The 7,718-nt window shown below is 38.8% G+C and overlaps 1 non-coding gene across 1 annotated transcript; it reads right to left on the bottom strand.

Annotated features, from left to right (window-relative positions):
• Nucleotides 1-1,687: 1,687 nt before the first annotated feature.
• On the bottom strand, nt 1,688-1,794 carry LOC133793133 (small nucleolar RNA R71). The gene has a single exon (XR_009874593.1). It is a non-coding gene; the product is annotated as a small nucleolar RNA R71 (small nucleolar RNA).
• Nucleotides 1,795-7,718: the final 5,924 nt, after the last annotated feature.

Below are 7,718 nucleotides of genomic sequence, written 5' to 3' on the forward strand. Positions count from 1 at the left end.
GCAATTTTGTACTTGGATGGCCAAATTGGGAAACCTAGAGGTACTTAGAGAAGGGTCAGCCGCATATGGAGGGAGTTTGCCATTTTTTGGGAAAGAAAAGCAAGAAAGAGAGGAAGAAAAACTAGAAATCAAGGAAGAAGAGGAGGAGAATGCATATACAAGCTCAATCATCAATTGGATTTGTTCTTTCTCTTGTTTCTAACTTCATTTTATATTCTCTAGTTTGATTTCTACTCTGAATACTTATGGCCTGTATTGAATTTGGATTAATGCTCTTTAACTCAGCCATGAACTAATTTTTGTGTGGCTTGAATTGTTGATGAACCCTATGTTATAGTGTAGTAAATTCTTGCATCTTATTTTAGTGAAATCACTCTTGTTTCATTCAAGTGTATTTATTGTTAATCTCTTGTTGTTGTTTGGCCAGCAATGGCAAGATTGTTTAATTATGTTTAATGATGGAAGGATTAAATATAATGGAAAGAACTTGGATGACACAGGTCATAATCTATGTTAGGTTATGTTAGTGAGTAACATAGGAATGTGTTATTTGCCTTGTGTAACTTTTGAGAATTGAACCTTGAATTTGTACTCTTAAATATGGTTTGACATAGGAATATGTTTAATTAGGTAAACGAATTAATATCATAAATTTTTTGAAAGTTTTATGAGTTTTTATTGAATTCTTGTTAACCTGAGAGTTTTGCTAAAATATTGCTGCCTCAATCTGTTTAGTATAATTAACATAGGGGGAATTAATAATTCAAGTCCATTTTACATTCCTCGTGTTTCTTCCGAATTATTTTGTTTAATTCAGTTTAGTTTTATTTTCAGTATTTTTATCTTTCTAATATTTCATTTAGCTTACAAACAACCCATTTAATTGTCAATATCTTTAAGTTGTTTAGTAATTGTTTTGCCTATTTTTCTATTTTGCAATCCCTGTGGAGACAATTTACTTATCACTGTATTCCTTGTGTGACTGCGTATACTTGCGTATTTAAATCAATGAATTGTTCACAACAAGTTTTTGGTGCCGTTGCCGGGGATTGGAATTAGAAATTTGTGTAATATCAATTACTTGCAATTTATTTTTCTTTGTTGTTCTGGCCTTGTTTGATTGTTCCTGTGTTTTCTCAGGTGTTCTATTGTATGAATGAGCAAGAAGACATTGAACTAGCTTCTATTGACCCTGAGATTGAACGAACAATTAGAAGAAGACTAAGGGAACAATGGGCTCAAAATTGCCTTAATATGGCTGAAGAGGTTGAAGGAGTTGAGGGTGCTAATAATATCGCTAACGTGATTGCTATGGCTGATGATAGAGAGAGCCATAAAGGAGTATGTTGCCCCCATGTTCAGTGAGCTCAATCCGGGCATTGTTAGGCATGAAATTCAAGCACCCCAATTCAAGTTAAAGCCCGCGATGTTCCAAATGTTGCAGACAGTGGATCAATTTAGTGGGTTGCCTACTGAGGATCCTCATCTTCGTTCATTTTTGGAGGTGAGCGATTCTTTCAAGCTACAAGAAGTGAGTGATGAGGTGCTAAGGTTGAAATTGTTCCCTTTCTCTTTGAGGGGTCGAGCTAGAGCTTGGCTCAACACCCTTCCTCCCAATTCAGTAACTACATGGAATGAGTTGGCTGAAAAATTCTTGATGAAGTACTTTCCTCCTACCAAAAATGCCAAGTTTCGCAATGAAATCATGTCTTTTCAGCAGCTGGAAGATGAATCCTTTTGTGAAGCTTGGGAGAGATTCAAAGATTTATTGAGGAAGTTCCCACACCATGGGATTCCACATTGTATACAAATGGAAACATTCTATAACAGGCTCAATTCTTCCACTCGCATGGTGTTGGATGCTTCAGCTAATGGGGATATTCTCTCTATGTCCTACAATGAAGCCTATGAGGTTTTGGAAAGGATTGCTAGCAGCAATTACCAATGGTCCAATGCTAGAGCCTCAACAAGTCAAAAAGTAGTTGGTATACTTGAAGTGGATGCATTGACAACTTTGACCGCTTAAGTTTCTTCAATGACTAACCTTCTCAAGAGCATGAGTTTGGAAGGAATGGTACAAACAGCTGCTATAGGACAAGTTGCTGATGTGTCTCGTGTTTATTGTGGAGATGGGCACACATTTGAGAGTTGTCTTACGAATCCCGCTTTGGTTTGTTATGTGGGGAATGAAAATGGCAACCGCAATAACCCATATTAAAACTCTTATAATTCGGGGTGGAGGCAGCATCCAAATTTCTCATGGGGGGTCAAGGAGCTAGTTCAAGCGGAGCACCAATGCAAAACAAGCCTACATATCCACCGTAATTTTCTCAATAACCACCAAGAGCTCAACCACCTCCTCCTCCTCAAGTGTCTCAATTAAGCTCGTTGGAGAGTTTAATGAAATAATATATGGCAAAGAATGATGCTATGATTCAAAGCCAAGCGACATCCTTGAGGAACCTAGAGATTCAAATGGGGCAGCTAGCTAATGAGCTAAGGAATAGACCACAAGGCACCTTGCCTAATGATACCAAAAATCCAAGGAGAGATGGTAAGGAGCATTGCAAGGCAGTTACCTTGAGGAGTGGTAAAATTCTTGAGTTGAATGAGGATAATTCTAAGAGCAAAAGAGAGCCCACTTCAATCCAAAGTAGTGTGGAAAAGGAAGAAAGAGTTGTGAGATCGAAAATGTCAAATGATGATCCTGAAGCAAATGCTGCAACAATTCCTCAGCAAAATGCAACAAAGAAGCCTATGAGCAAGTCACCTCCACCATTTCCTCAGCGATTTCAAAAGCAGCAACAGGATGGCCAATTTTGAAGATTTTTAGATGTTTTAAAATAGCTTCACATCAATATACCGTTCGTGGAAGCTTTGGAACAAATGCCCAACTATGTGAAGTTTTTGAAGGATATTTTAACCAAGAAGAGGAGAATTGGAGAATTTGAAACGGTGGCTTTAATTGAAGGTTGTAGTGCTATATTGAAGAATAAAATTCCTCCTAAACTGAAAGATCCGGGCAGCTTTACAATTCCTTGTTCTATTGGTGGTAGAGATGTTGGTAGAGCACTTTGTGACTTGGGGGCTAGTATCAATTTGATGCCCATGTCAATTTTCAAGAAGTTGGGAATTGGAGAAGCAAGGCCAACCATAGTCACTTTGCAATTAGCAGATCAATCTATGGCACATCCGCAAGGCAAGATTGAAGATGAACTTGTGCAAGTTGATAAATTCATTTTTCCGGCTGATTTCATTATTCTTGATTATGAAGCAGATAAATATGTTCCAATAATTTTGGGACGATCATTTCTTGCCATCTAAAGGACTTTGATTGATGTTCAAAAAGGAGAGCTTACTATGAGAGTGAATGACCAACAAGTGATCTTTAATGTGTTCAACTCTATGAAGTTTCTGAATGAGATGGAGGAATGCTCTTGTTTGAGTGTGATTGATACTATAGTGGCTAAAAAATTGCTAAAAGAAACTTGTGAAGATGGATTAGGAGTGATTTCATTTGATGAGCTTGAAGAAATGAGTGAAGAGGAAGAGACCCAAGTTACATGGGTGGAATCCAATGTAACGACCTAACTATTCTAGACTTTGGACCATTAATGACTACTATACATAGGCACTAATCTTTAAGAAAACTCACAAGTGAAATAATCATAACTTCATTAAAACTAGTAAAACAAATGTTAAACTACATAAAATTTAAAGTAGGATATGAGATCCCATTGTTTTTAAAATAAAAACATACCATAACTTTAAATAAATGGGATACAAAATAAAGTACGGAAAATACAAATAAAGCATAATTTTTAAAAGACTAGGAAGCGACTTCATCCTCGAATCGAACGCTCAATCCACCGATTCCACCTGGCCTCAATACACAACCCCCAAGCTGCCAAGAACCTTTCCGCAACCATAGCTATTTTCCTGCACATATAAACATAAAGGAATGAGCCTAATGCCCAGCAAGGAAAATCTAACAACATAAATCATATACATAAAATTCATATCTTATGCTAAAAACATACCATAGACATATACCATAAGCGTATCATAAACATGTGTCATATATACTATAATGCTACAATGGCCATCATACTACTTAGGGCTTGTTAACTAATCAAGTCATATGCCCATTAGATTTATGGGGCCTGCTAGCTAAGCAAGTCAAATGCCCATAAATTTATTGGGGCTTGTTAGCTATACAAGTCATATGCTCAAGTCTACCAACATACATACTATAACATTTCATAACACATAAGATAACATATAACATATAAAATACTATCCTATTTTCCTTACCAATATACCGGGATAAGAGAACAGAATCGGGACTTGGAACACTCCTAAAAACCATCAAAGAAAGGTGAGTATACTAAAGAAAAAAGGATGAAAAGAATGAAAGAACTATACCATCGAAAAGATACTTACCAAGAATTTTACGTTCAAGATCTTAGATTGCCTAACCAAAATAGAGAATATGAGTTAGGATTTTGAGTAGAAAAACCATAAGAATAACATAGAGAGGAACTAGAAGAAGGAATACCTCGAATGCTTCTATAATCGAACTACACCTCAAAACGAAATATACTATGAACCTTACTTCCCGAGTGTTTAGTAAGCTTATAAGGAGAAAGCTTATAACCCCAACCCAAGTGTTTATCACTCTAAAATAACCTAGTAGCTTGCAGACTCTGAACTTAGCTTGATGAATGAATAAATGGCTGGGTACTAGGTCCTATTTATAGAGTTCAAGAATGAAAAGATATTCATTTAACTTGAATAAAATAATGGCTTTTTAATTGAAAAATATTTGAATTATCGTTCAGCAGAGGCTGAAGACTCGGTCAGAAAGATGCTGGACTTATCAAGAGGTTAAAGAATAAATTAAGCTCGGTTTCAAAAACATTTAAAAATCTGGTGCATGAGCCGATATATCGCCCCTAGTAGGCGATATATCGCCTAGACAAATATGCCTGAGGCTCGTCGAGGTGGCCGTGCGAAGTTACGTGTTTTTCGTATCCCCGTATGGCGATATATCGCCCTTTAGTGCAGCGATATATCGGCATATGCTGAAATATTATACACGTAATTGCACATTTTCAGCCTAATTTGAATTGAGTAAACAACATTGACTAAGTCCTCTAACGATTTCAAAGCTGCTGGCAGACCCTAGGATATTCAAATATTGATCTTAATAAACTTATTCCTCAAAAATACTTAATTATCATTAAACATACACAAGACAAGTGTTACTATCTTATTGGGTCTATCTAAACCTTATAATATAATAAATATCACCATCAATATCAGTCATATTAATCAAACCTTAGGTTAAAATTAATATTCTTAAACTATAGGTTAAACTTATAAAATCTACAAGTGTTATTACGAGTGTGTAACTAAATCCCGGTCTGAACCAAAATCCACAGTCATAAAAATACCACAACTATTACTATTGCTACTACTATCTAACTAGCTAAGTAAAGTTCTTGGACTCTACAATTCTCCCCTACTAAAAAAAATTTCGTCCTCAAAATTTACTTATCAAATAACTCCGGATACCGGCCTTGCATGTCCTCCTCCAACTCCCACGTTGCCTCTCGTTCAGAACTATTACTCCATAGGACTTTGACAATAGGAATGCTCTTGGACCGTAACTGCTTCACCCCTTATCCAGGATGCTAACCGGTCATTTCTCGTAAATCAAGTCTTTCTGGAGTGCTATCGTATTGTACTTGAGGACGTGAGATGGGTCTGACACATACTTGCGTAGCATCGAGATGTGGAACACGTTGTGGCTATCTGCTAGGGCTGGCGGTAGGGCTAGTCTATACGCAACTGCTCCCACTTTGTCCAATATCTCAAAAGGATTTATAAATCGGGGACTAAGCTTGCCTTTCTTCCCAAACCGCTTTACACCTTTCATAGGAGATATCTTCAGGAAGACTTGATCTCCGACCTTGAATTCCACATCACGTCGCTTGGCATTCGCATAGCTTTTCTGACGGCTTTGAGCAGCAAGCATACACTGTCTAATAAGCGCTACTGCTTCTTGAGCTTGTCTAACAGCTTCCGGAACTAGAAGCTGGCTTTCTCCTACCTCGTCCCAATGCAATGGTGATTGACACCTTCTTCCATATAGAAACTCATAAGGTGCCATCCCGATCATTTACTGGTAGCTATTGTTGTCGGAGATCAGTGGTAAGTACTTATTCCATGATCCTCCAAAATCAAGTACACAAGCGCGCAACATATCTTCTAAAATCTGAATCTTATGCTCGGACTGCCCGTCTGTCTGAGGATGAAAAGCTGTACTAAGACTTAACTTAGTACCCATAGCTTGCTGTAAAATTCCCCAAAATCTTGATGGAAACACTGATCCTCTATCCGACACTATTGTCTTGGGGATTCCATGCAACCGTACAATCTCTTGGACATAGATGTCTGTATATTGATCTGCCGTGTATGAAGCCTTAACAGGCAGGAAATGAGCCGACTTGGTTAGTCTATCTATTACTATCCAAGCGGAATCATGCTACTTATTCGTTCGTGACAAACCTATCACGAAGTCCATAGCTATATCGTCCCACTTCCATTCTGGTACGCTAAGCAGTTGTAATAAGCCTAGAGGCCGCTAATGTTCTGCTTTCACTTACTGGCATACTAGACACTTGGACACAAACTCTGCTATGTCCTTCTTCATCCTTGGCCACCAATAGATAGCCTTAACGTCATGAGTCATCTTGGTTGACCCTGGGTGAACTGAGTACGGGGTACTGTGCGCTTCTTCTAGAATCATCTTCTTAATCCTTTGATCATTTGGTACGCATACCCGATCCTTATATCTCAATAAACCTTGACTAGATATTGAGAAATCTGTAGTCTTGCCTTCTCTGACTGCATCCATATGTGCTTCCAGTGTGTTGTCATGTCCCTGCCCAATCCGTATATCTTCTAGCAGATTTGACTGGATAGACAAGTTAGCCAGCTTGCCGAAAACTACTTCTATTGTCGTCTCTAGAACGTCGGCATACGTAGTATTCCCCGGGTTTGCTAGCTTAACCCCCATCTCGATCTTCGGTCGAAGTTCTCTAATGAACTTAGACACCCTCAGATAGTCAGTAGGAACCATTTCTGGAGCGAACTTAGCTAGGTGGTCAAACTGACGAGCATACTCTGCCATTGATAAACTACCTTGCTTCAAGTTGGCAAACTCCTCAACTCTTGAAGCGAGTACAACCGAATTGTAATACTTCTTGTGGAACAGCTCCACAAATCGAGTCCATGTAATGATGGCAACATCATGCGATTGCTGGAACAAGTCCCACCATATTCTGGCATCCTTCTTTAGGAAAGACGAGACACAGGATATATGGTCCGCGTTACTGAGATTCATGTGCGTCAGAATTGGCTCCACATTCCTTAGCCACTCTTCCGCTTCAAAGGGGTCTGTAGTCCCTTCAAGTTTGGAGCGTTCTGCTTGCGGAACCTCTCATAAACTAGCTCCATGTGCTGTACTGGATACAACGCGTAATTCGCCACTGGCCATCCCCCATATGAACCAACTTGTTGGGGTGCTGTGGCCATTTGCTGTGGCTACGACTGCGGTGGAGGCTGAGTTTGAGGCTGAGCCTGTTGTCGTTGTTGCTGCAAAAGTTCCTCGACTTGTTGTCGCAGTCTGGAAATCTCCACAGTGTTGTCAG

The sequence above is a fragment of the Humulus lupulus genome, chromosome 7 (genome assembly GCF_963169125.1).
Source record: "Humulus lupulus chromosome 7, drHumLupu1.1, whole genome shotgun sequence".
NCBI classification, from domain to species: domain Eukaryota; kingdom Viridiplantae; phylum Streptophyta; class Magnoliopsida; order Rosales; family Cannabaceae; genus Humulus; species Humulus lupulus.